The sequence below is a fragment of the Euprymna scolopes genome, chromosome 23 (assembly GCF_053919585.1).
Source record: "Euprymna scolopes isolate OS-2025 chromosome 23, ASM5391958v1, whole genome shotgun sequence".
In the NCBI taxonomy this organism is placed as follows: domain Eukaryota; kingdom Metazoa; phylum Mollusca; class Cephalopoda; order Sepiida; family Sepiolidae; genus Euprymna; species Euprymna scolopes.
In genome coordinates this window covers 114,883,154-114,895,496 of record NC_136504.1, presented here as the reverse complement: position 1 = coordinate 114,895,496, position 12,343 = coordinate 114,883,154, and the positions used below count along the sequence as shown (strand labels likewise).

The 12,343-nt window shown below is 31.4% G+C and overlaps 1 protein-coding gene across 1 annotated transcript in view; it reads left to right on the top strand.

The window, feature by feature from the left end:
- The window catches only part of LOC145246139 (protein PBDC1-like), a 43,465-nt gene that overhangs the window by 17,660 nt on the left and 13,462 nt on the right, over nt 1–12,343 (top strand). The window lies entirely within an intron of this gene.

Sequence of the window (12,343 nt, the reverse complement as noted above, 5' to 3'; positions counted from 1 at the left end):
CCAATTTAGCAAAACTCGATTTTCACTTATCTTCGAAAACTGTTTTTATTAATATTTAATTTTCTACCGTCTTTTTTTTTTTTTTTTTTTTTTTTTGTAACTTTTGGATATGTCACTTACTGCGGCATGACAATTAAATAAATGCCATTGGTTTTAATTGAAATTAAATATTTCGAATTTCACTCCAATAAGGAAGTACCTTTTTTCTTTATATAAATCAATTATCTCCCCTTTTTATGGAATTATGGGTAATTTTCTGGACTATAAAAAAAACCCAGATGTCTCCTTCTATTGTTTTGGAATAAGTTTGTAACGTTTTTATATTTTCTGTCTTTTTGCAACATTTTGCTTTTGAATTAGAATTGTTTTGTGATTGCAGTTCAATTTTTTCGGACAATTCATGACTTGTTTCGTGACTGTCCTCCTTCAAAAGTGATTTGAGATGCTCTTCGGCAAGTTCAGAAAAATCTTTCATTTCAGGGCAAGTCATCTGTCAGAATCACCATTTTTGAACTTTGCAAACCATTTCTGTGCTGCAAACTCACCTCCACCGTATACCTTGCAAATGTCCCGAGCTGCTTGTTGGCCTTGATGAAAAGCGAAGAGCAAATGTCGAAAATGTTGCTTTTTTTACCTCCATTTCTAATCTTAAAAACTAATAAAAACAATTAAATTGGTCAAAAAGATGCTTAATAGTTTTGTACATCAGAAAAACCTATTGAATGAATATTATACCTTTTTATCGAAAAGCAAAAAGTTGTAAAAAAAGCAAAAAGTTGTAAAAAAAAAAAAAACATAAAAATGTTACAAACTTATTACTAAACCCAATAGATTAAAGCTATGAAAAGTGCTTGTTTACGAGAAAATATCTGATTAAATTCAGCACGCTATGTTTGAATTTTTATTAAACTCTTATGTCACTTTTACAAATACTTTTAGGGACAGATATGAATCTCCGATCCTTGTCCAGAATTCCTCGTATATTAAAAAAAAATAAGGAAAAATCTGTATTGATGTATGACTAAAAGAAAATATTGCACACCAAAAATCATGTAAATTGATGAAGTGGTTTTTGTTTTTATAAAGGAAATCATTTTTTTTTTTTTTTTTTTTTTTTAAGCAAATTTAAGTTTTTCTAATGCCTCCCTCTCCTCCCCATATTAAGAATGGCTTGTTAAAATCTGGCAATGGTTTGAGTCATTTGGAGTTATTTCCCTTCTTCTTTCAGGCTATTTTCCAGATGGTGTCACATGATTGTCTGGTATTAATAGTTTAGCCACAAATTTTGATTTTCTTTAAAAATAAAACTACTTGATTGATTGACATATTTCGGTGTACAATATTTCCTTTCCATCATCGATACATAGACCATGCAGTCTTTAGGTTTGGTTTTTAATATAGCGAGAATTCTTGACAAGCACTGAATTGTGGATGTTAGTTCTGGCCAGTGGAAACTGCAGTTCTTCACAAACCATATTACTGTCTGTCGCATCATCTTTATTTACTTTTGGGAGCGTAGGAAGATGAGACACAAGATTGGAAGGTGGGGGAGTCAAGCCAGTGCCCTTAGAGGAGGAACACTCTAGCCTATAAAAAATTGTCTGGGTAGCCCCGTTGGCATTCTCCAGCAGGTGCACCTCGGGCAGCAAGCAATAAACTTATTCCACCTGAAAGGCATGAAGCCTGTCTTTGAAGGGTAGACCTCCTAGAACCGCACAGGGTTAGCAACATACAACGGTGAACAGATTAAAGGCCATTTCAATAATGGCCTCAACTTCATTGCCTTCAGGGCAGAGGATAAAACTTTGTCTCAAATATGGTCGTCTGTATATGGTGCTGAATCTTTTCCCTTCAGGAAATACATCTTGCGAAACACTTTGCTTGCTATCGTCATGTTTTTTTGCATCAACGAAGCAAATTTATCAAAAGACATTAATCTGGTTCCACTTTGGGGCTTGAAAAAGCAGCCTGGTGGCCAACTCAAAACATCGTTTGGAACAAATGAGGTAGGAGTGCAAAAGTCTTAAGTAATTCACAATTGTATTCTTCGTATCACCTGCACTGAAAATTTCTCCTTTCATCTCCGGAAAAATGTTGCTTAGAATTGAATTTTACCTCACACTTTATCCGTTACACTACAGGTTCTCATTCAAAAAACTCAGAAACCTAAACACACATAAGAACAACATTACCTGAATCCTGAATAGGGTCAGCTAGAGTATCCCCTCTTTTGGAAAATAGGGTACAATTATGAATATCTTCAGTATCAAATAATCTGTTATACACTGTGAAATTTATTTTAGTCTCCCCTTCATCAAGGCCAGAGGTTTTGGAGAAATATCAGATATTTTGTAATTCATATGCAAAATTAGGAAAGCAAATAATTATGAAAGTGTCAAAAATAAGCTCTCCTTAAGGGCAAATATCACATAGCCCACTACACAATTTGCGTCATTAGCTTTCTAATGAGCCTTTATTTGTTAAATTCTGATCAATAGTCACTGAGATTTCGAACTTATAAAATTGCCAAAAAAGATGGTGTGTGTGTATGTGTGTGTGTGTGTGTCAGTTCCGTTATAGAAGCGTTGATTTAATTTGAATCAATAAAATACCCATCAGGTGCGTTTGAAAGCCAAATTACAATGCAATATTATGAAAATAAACAAATATTTTACTTGTTTGAAATTGAAAATTTAAATATTTCTGAATCAAACTCCTTTCTTAGTATTTTGCACATCTTTTTTTTCCCCCCATGCGTAGTTGGAGATTACCACAAAAATTCCACGCACAGGTTTCTTTACATAGTCTGTCAAGACTGAAGGAAGCTACCATATATATTTGTCAGTCTCCACAATCATGATCACTAAAGACTTAGGATGAGGGCCACTCAGTGTCAAACTTCTATAATCTATCTATATAAGTGAAATTTTCTTTGTGTGTACATTTCCCTACCAAACTACTGTTAATTTTCAATCTACACACTCGAGATTTGAGATAAGGGGTATGAAGATTTGGGAAAATCTTTTTAATCAATTTTTGGCCAAAAATTTGGTTGTCAAGAGGTCAAAGTTCAATGAAACTCTACCAAATTTCTCCACCAATTTTGGGTCTAAACACTTGAAATTTTAAATGTGGATTACTTGGACATGGATCAAATTTTTTAATTTGATTTGAACCCAAAACAAATGTTCAGGGGTCAAAATTGGGGTCAAAGTTAAAAAATTGGACCTCTACGGTCTCTACTAAATTACTCAGCCAATTTTTTTATCTAAATTTTTTTAAATTTTACAAAAAGTGTATTCAGACATAAGGCAAGCTTTTTAATCGGTTTTTGGGCGAAAATTTGGCTACCAAGGGGTCAAAGTTCAAAAGATTTGACCTTTGCGGTCTCTAGTAAACTATTCAGTCAATTTTAGATCTAAATATTTGAAATTTTACATAGAGGGTATTCAGACATGCAGCAAGCTTTTTAATCAGTTTTTGGGTGAAAATTTGGCTGCCAGAAGGTCAAAGTGGAAAGAGTTGACTTTTCAGACTCTACCAAACTCCTCCGCCAATTTTGAGTCCAAACATTTGAAATTTTAGATGTAGTTTACGTGGACATGAGTCAAACTTTTTAATATATATGCACATAAAGTGATGAACAGTACATAGGGCCCGAGCAAAGCCGGGCTGAACTGCTAGTTTATAATAAATGGCTTATTTTAATTTCTAGCAATACAATAACAACAGCACTCTACAAAATAACAAATGTTATTTCTTTCTTTTTCTGCATTTTCTTTAAACTTTGTGTAATTGATAAGTTAGATAACGCCTGGTAATTTTCACATTCCAAATGTTATTAATAATTTGGTGTGTAGTGAAACCAGGTACATTAACATGTTTATAGTATTGTATAGTTTGATCTGTCTATGACCAGGCTGTATTGATACCAAAAATCCAACATTTGAATCCACATGTTTGTTTATTTATCATTTTAACGTCAGTTATCATCATCATCATCATTAAGTGCTACAAGTTTGTCACAGCACATTCCACTGAAGTACTTGTAAAACAGAGATTGTGTTGATGCAACATTGCAATGATGGGACACGAGTTGGAGCTTAGCTGATAGTGTGGGACCTATTAGATTGGAAATACTTTTTGGACCCTGTCTAAGAAGGAGAGATTAGTGGCAGAATATGCATGGATATACCTATATATATATATATATATATATATATATATATATATAATCTGGATTCTTTGACTGGAGACAAGTTTTACAATCAGTCCACAGAGATCTTTTTAGTTGCTGACATTTCAATGGCATTGCTTATAAAATATTTAATTTGCAGTGTTACAATTTCCATTATTTCTTTGCATTTTGCATTGTATAGTTTGATCCATTTATGACCAGGCAGTATTAATACCAAAATCCAACATTTAAACCAACATGTTTGCTTTAAGAAAAAAATAAATAAATAAAGCAACTCATTTCTTGCTTTATTTTTTCTGTTTTTCTCTATTTGCTTGTAATTTGCTGCTTTTCTCTGTTTGCTTGTAATTTGCTGCTTTTCTCTATTTGCTTGTAATTTGCTGCTTTTCTCTATTTGCTTGTAATTTGCTGCTTTTCTCTGTTTGCTTGTAATTTGCTGCTTTTCTCTGTTTACTTGTAATTTGCTGCTTTTCTCTATTTGCTTGTAATTTGCTGCTTTTCTCTATTTGCTTGTAATTTGCTGCTTTTCTCTATTTGCTTGTAATTTGCTGCTTTTCTCTATTTGCTTGTAATTTGCTGCTTTTCTCTATTTGCTTGTAATTTGCTGCTTTTCTCTATTTGCTTGTAATTTGCTGCTTTTCTCTGTTTGCTTGTAATTTGCTGCTTTTTTCTATTTGCTTGTAATTTGCTGCTTTTCTCTATTTGCTTGTAATTTGCTGCTTTTCTCTATTTGCTTGTAATTTGCTGCTTTTCTCTATTTGCTTGTAATTTGCTGCTTTTCTCTATTTGCTTGTAATTTACTGCTTTTCTCTATTTGCTTGTAATTTACTGCTTTTCTCTATTTGCTTGTAATTTGCTGCTTTTCTCTGTTTGCTTGTAATTTGCTGCTTTTCTCCCATTGTAAACAATGTATCATCATCGAGTTTTCTTTTAAAACTGAAAAATATAATTTGCAATTCATCTCATTCATCAAAGTAAAGATGACTCCGTTAAAGATTGATAAGATTTTAATTTCAAAATATTTCAGTAAATGTTTTCCTGGAAAGAAATATTAATAAATGTTATGAATTAAATTTAGATGGCTTCAGCTAATGAAAACTTTCCTTGCCTCAATTACCGCTTCCCTAATTTGAAGTTCATGATTTGCAGTGTTACAATTTCCATTGTTTCTTTGCATTTTCTTTCTGATAATTGTTGGATAACTCCTGGTAATTTTCACATTCCAAATCTTATAAATGCTTTGGTGTGTAGTGAAACCAGGTATATTAACGTGATTATGGTATGTTATAGTTTGATCCATTTATGACCAGGCAGTATTAATACCAAAATCCAACATTTAAACCAACATGTTTGCTTTAAGAAAAAAATAAATAAATAAAGCAACTCATTTCTTGCTTTATTTTTTCTGTTTTTCTCTATTTGCTTGTAATTTGCTGCTTTTCTCTGTTTGCTTGTAATTTGCTGCTTTTCTCTATTTGCTTGTAATTTGCTGCTTTTCTCTATTTGCTTGTAATTTGCTGCTTTTCTCTGTTTGCTTGTAATTTGCTGCTTTTTTCTATTTGCTTGTAATTTGCTGCTTTTCTCTATTTGCTTGTAATTTGCTGCTTTTCTCTATTTGCTTGTAATTTGCTGCTTTTCTCTATTTGCTTGTAATTTGCTGCTTTTCTCTATTTGCTTGTAATTTACTGCTTTTCTCTATTTGCTTGTAATTTACTGCTTTTTTCTATTTGCTTGTAATTTACTGCTTTTCTCTATTTGCTTGTAATTTGCTGCTTTTCTCTGTTTGCTTGTAATTTGCTGCTTTTCTCCCATTGTAAACAATGTATCATCATCGAGTTTTCTTTTAAAACTGAAAAATATAATTTGCAATTCATCTCATTCATCAAAGTAAAGATGACTCCGTTAAAGATTGATAAGATTTTAATTTCAAAATATTTCAGTAAATGTTTTCCTGGAAAGAAATATTAATAAATGTTATGAATTAAATTTAGATGGCTTCAGCTAATGAAAACTTTCCTGGCCTCAATTACCGCTTCCCTAATTTGAAGTTCATGATTTGCAGTGTTACAATTTCCATTGTTTCTTTGCATTTTCTTTCTGATAATTGTTGAATAACTCCTGGTAATTTTCACATTCCAAATCTTATAAATGCTTTGGTGTGTAGTGAAACCAGGTATATTAACGTGATTATGGTATTGTATAGTTTGATCCATCTATGACCAAGCTGTATTGATATCAAAATCCAACATTTAAACCGATGTGTAATTAAAAAAAAAAAAAAAAAAATACTGAAAGAACTCCTTGTTTGCATCATTTTTTTCGTTTTTCTCTTTTTTGGAAAATCTATTCTCTCTCTCTCTCTGCCCCCTTACCTGCATCATGGACAAGTTTTCTGCTTTCTTTTGCAACAAAAGTTGTAATTGCTATTTGTCTAGCTTATCAAAATAAAAGTGACTGAGTTATAGATTGTTAGGATATTAATTTTAAATTATTTTACTAGATGTTTTCTTAGAAATATAAATGTTATGGATTTGATTTCGATGACTTCAGCCAATGCAAACTTCAATTACTTCTTCCCTAATTTGTAGTTCATGATTTGCAGTGTTACAATTTCCATTGTTTCTTTGTATTTTCTTTCTGTTAATTGATAATTGTTGAATAAGTCCTGGTAATTTTCACATGCCAAATGTTATAAATGATTTGGTGTGTAGTGAAACCAGGTACATTAACATGATTATGGTATGTTATAGTTTGATCCATCTATGACCAGGCTGTATTGATACCAAAATCCAACATTTGAAATAAAATAACGCATTTAATATTCTCTCCTTTAATTGCTTAGACTCTGATTCTTGAGCCGAAGGTATTTCAGTTGTTCAAATATGCATTCCAAACTCTTACTTAAAAACCCATCAGCATAACTGTATTATTATTATTGCGCTTATTTTATTATATTTTCTGTAAGTTTATCATCACAACTTGTCGTTCGTCATGATTCCGCTTTCGTATTTAATAATTTGATGATCAAAATAAACACAGTGATATAGTTTTAAAAAAAAATGTAAGTTAGCAAAAAATGTTACAAAAGTATACGTCATGATTCTGGGGCCATAACTGCTACAACATTTAGATTTAACTATTTATCGTCTCTGAGTAAGTCCACTTCTTCTTGAAATTATTATTGGTCCCTTAACAAAGGAGGGATTGGATGTAGTAATTCATTCTTGTTCGTCCGTTTATTTGTTCGCACTTTTCTCAATAACTATGCCTTGAAATTTAAAAATTCTCACAAACATTAGTCATGATGAAAGTAAATTTTTGCCAAAACAGATCTTCTGGGATAACTCTGGTTGGCCCACCCCTTTCCGTAGGAGCCAAAGAGTGGTTATTGAATAAATATTGAATAAACATTTTTGAGGCAATTTTACTTCTATAAGGTAAAATTGCCTCAAAAATGTTCGTCTGTAATTTATTCAATAACCACTCTTGAATTTTTTTGAAATTTTGCACAAATATTAGTTATAGTGAAGGTAAATTTTTCACTCCTGGAGGGGGACCCCACATGCTCGGCTCGTTCTAGTTTTCTTTCACAAGAGGTGTTATGAATTCAAATGGTTACTAATTGGGAAAAAAAAAACACAACTTTAGTACAAGTTTATCTTTTGATGATTTTTTTTTTTTTTTTTTTTTTTTTTTTTCACCAACAATTTTTGAAAACTCATTACTGAGTGAAAAATGTCTTTTCAACCTTTAAAGTCAAATTGTTTAAACAATAAATAAAAAAAAATGATCTTTTTATTTAACGAAGGCTGTTTAAAAAAAAACACCTGAAGAAATTTGAATGTTTTTATCTTCAAGTCGTAAAATTTGTTGCATATTTAGAATTATTTAAAAAAAAAAAAAAAAAAAAAAAAAAAAAAAAAAACACAGAAAAATTATGATGTATGTACTTGTCATGGAACAAAAATGTCATATTCCAAAAATCATGTAGGTTTGGCTAGTAACTTTTGTATTTGTCTAGTCAATGAAAATATTTAAATGTCAAAGGTCAACTAAAGCTAAATTTGTCCATAAAGCCCCGGTCTACCATATGCCCTACTGTCTCTGGGACATTCAGATGTTATCGAGTTAATCTAAGAGGTTGCATGCTGCACATGACTAAAACCATCAAAGATGCTGAGCATGTAAGGAATCCATCAATACCAAGTTTCTGATGCAGCTCATTTGAAGGGACTACCCCTCTCCATTAGGAAATCTATCTGAATTTCATATTTTTTTGTGCAATTGGCCAGTTTTATTTCTGACTTAATAAATGGCTTTTTATTTCTAGCAACACAATGAAATTCTTTAAAAAAGCAAATCTTATTTCTCTTTGTTTCTCTGCATTTTCTTTAAACTTTCTGTAATTAATGTGTTGAATAACACCTGGTAATTTTCACATGCTAAATGTTAATGATTTGGTGTGTAGTGAAACCAGGTACATTAACATGTTTATGGTATTGTATAGTTTGATCCATCTATGACCAGGCCGTATTGATACCAAAATCCAACATTTGGACCAAAATGTTTGCTTTTAAAAAAAAAGATAAAAGAAAGAAACCTGAAAGACCTCATTGTTTGCATCATTTTTTCCGCTTTTCTCTTTTTTGGGAAATCTGTTTTCTTTCTCTCTCTCTCTCTTAACCCCTTACCTGCATCATGGATGAGTTTTTTGCTTTCTTTTGCAACAAAAGTTGTAATTGCTATTTGTCTAGCTTATCAAAATAAAAGTGACTGAGTTATAGATTGTTGGGATATTAATTTTAAATTATTTTACTAGATGTTTTCTTAGAAATATAAATGTTATGGATTTGTTATGTTATGGCTTCAGCCAATGCAAACGTTTCTTCAATTACTTCTTCCCTAATTTGCAGTGTTATAATTTGTATTTTCTTTCTGTAATTGATAATTGTTGAATAACTCCTGATAATTTTCACATGCCAAATGTTATAAATGATTTGGCGTGTAGTGAAACCAGGTATATTAACGTGATTATGGTATTGTATAGTTTGATCCATCTATGACCAGGCTGTATTGATACCAAAATCCAACATTTGAACTAAAATGTGTATTTTAAAAAAATGCTCTAGCAGCTCATTTCTTGCTCTCTTTCTTTTGTTTTTCTCTGTTTGCCCATAATTCGCTGCTTCCTTCTCTTGAATTATAAACACTTGTATCACCGAGTTTTCTTTTAAAACTGAAAAATATAATTTGCTATTTATCTAATTCGTCAAAGTAAAGATGACTCCGTTAAAGATTGATAAGATTTTAATTTCAAAATATTTTAGTAAATGTTTTCCTAGAAATATTAATAGACGTTAATTGGTTTCAGCCAATGAAAACTTTCCTGGCCTCGATTACCTCTTCCCTAATTTGTAGTTCATGATTTGCTGTTTTACAATTTTCATTGTTTCTATGCATTTTCTTCTCGCAAATCAATAAATGCAATATAACTCCTTGTAATTTTCACATTCCAAATGTTATGATTTGGTGTGTAGTGAAACCAGGTGCATTAACATGTTAACAGTATTATATAGTTTGATCCACCTATAACGAGGCTGTACTGATATCAGAATCCAACGTTTGAACCGACCCGACGTGTCTACTTTAAACCAAACTATTAAAGCAGCTCATTTTTTTCCCTATTTCTTCTGTTTTTCTCTGTTTACCTGTAATTTGCTGTTTCTTTCTTTCTCGCTGATTGTAAACATTCACCTGTATCATGGATGAGTTCTGTTTTCTTTTGAAACTGAGAAATCTGCTGTTCATATAGTTTATCAAAATAAAGGCAACGGAGTCTAATTTAATACATAGTTTATGAAGATATACATGCGAGTCACGGGTTCATATGCCCAAAATAGTATTTAACTTGTAAATGCTAAAAATTAGTCTTTGAAATAAACCTGCATGTTTGTATAAAAATATTTTCTATAATTTTTATTTATTTTGAAGTTCACTGCCTCAAAAAAAAAAAACAACTTTTATTTCGTTATTTGTAGTGCTACAATATCTCTTGTTCTTACCTATCTCTTGATAGCTGCACTGGTAGGAAACTCAACTGGAGATCTGAATTTCGTATTTTTTTTTGTGTCAATTGGCCACTCTTATTCCTGGCATATCTTATTTTATGACAATTCAAAAACGACAAAATTCTAGAAAACAGTAATTGTTATTATTTCTCTTGTTTACTTGCATTTTCTTTAAACTTTCCATAATTGATAATGGGTTAAATAACTCCTGGTAATTTTCACATTCCAAATGTTAATGATTTGGTGTGTAGTGAAACCAGGTACATTAATGTGTTTATGGTATTGTATAGTTTGATCCGTCTATGACCAGGCCGTATTGATACCAACATCCAACATTTGAACTAGTAGTCAAACTTATAAAAAAAATACACAAGAAAGAGCTAATTTCTACCAGCATAGTGCCTGTTTCTTTTTTTGTGTGTGTTGAGGACATGCGTTGCATGAATAGAAATTATATGAGAATGATATGAGTTAAGGTAGCAGGTTTAGTTTACTGAAAACTGTGGGGAAGTGCTAAAAAATGAACCCGAGGAATAAATAGACATAGGTTTGTTTGGAAGTCAATTTTTTAAAACTGTCCAACACCTGTCAGTATATAAAACGGACATTAACCTGAATATGAAGGTTATTTTCGTCATGGTTGTGGCATTCACCCTGGGTTGATTGTACCCATTCTTTCCAACAAATTCACCATGTCTTGAACACTGACTGACTTGGCACGGTGATCCAAGACTTGCGCCCAGTGATGTTTATTTTAAATAAAATCTTCTTTTTGACTTTTGCTTTCTACTACCAATGAAAAGAAAAAAAAAAAAAAGTCTTTTAAGAATAAGTTGTTTTAACAACAAAAGTCTCAGATAAAAAAAAAAGTCATTTTAATATAAAAAAAAAAAAAAAGATTCTATAATGTTATTTGGCTTTCTTAATTAAATTAAACTTACGAAATAGTTTTCAAAGACGTCACCAAGTTTCTCTATTTGAAATTTGTGCTAACCATGCAACTCGCATCGGTTCAGACTTCACGGCAACCATGAACAACATCAAACATATATCTTTCTCTCTTCATGAAGGGCTGACCCCTCAAGTTAATACCACCAACAAAATGAATATAAAAAAAAAGACAGAAAGTTTTCTATGAATAAATTGTTTTAATTTTAATAAAAAAATTATATAATGCTCATTTTCTAAATTTTCAAATATTATGATACTTGAATAAATATTAAATTACATGAAATTTATTTGTATTATAGAAATTATGGATGACATAATAGGATTGAATAATGGTTAAAATAACTGGATTTTTGTAAATGTCTTCTAGGGCTCGATCAGAAACCAACGCAAAGCATAGGAGTATGGCGAGCATTGATCAAGTTCATAAGTGTTCAGAATGCGACAATAACCACGATTAGCCAATAAAAAGCCAAGCAGGCGACTTTTAACAAATTGGAAGAAAGAAATGAGTTTATAATTTTAATCAATCGGAAGAATGGAGCAAACGACAATGAATCTAATTATGACGGACAAAAATTATTACAGACACTGGAGCAAGTCATGAATCCTCAAATTCATTTCCCTGTGAACCCACGACAGGTAAAAAAAAAACTCTGAAGATAGAATGTGGGGTGAGCTCGAAACATACTGTTACCGATTGGAGGAACTACCCCCCCCCCTCCCCAAATTAGGTTTTAATTAAAAAAAAAATTTTATTTCCACTTATTTACACAAAAACATTTATTTTAATATTTTATTCATGAAATTTATGATAGGTTGTTATATTTTAGTTTTTCTTTTTTTTAAACAATTTTTTTTTATTGTACCTATTTACTATGCCTCCCCACGGGACAGAGTTAGACACCAGGGTCGTTTTTTAACGTGGAGAAAAGGTACAAAAATAAAAATTGTCTCAGTCGTGAAGGATTTCTCCTCCACCGAAAGAGAACAAGAAATAGAAGTGCAGCATCTGAAGAACAGATACTACACTTTGATCTTGACCAAAAGGCCAATATTGTAATTAGTAGCCAATAAATGTTATTTTTTTTTTTGTTTCCTAGCGTTTTTAAGATTTGATCAGAATTCG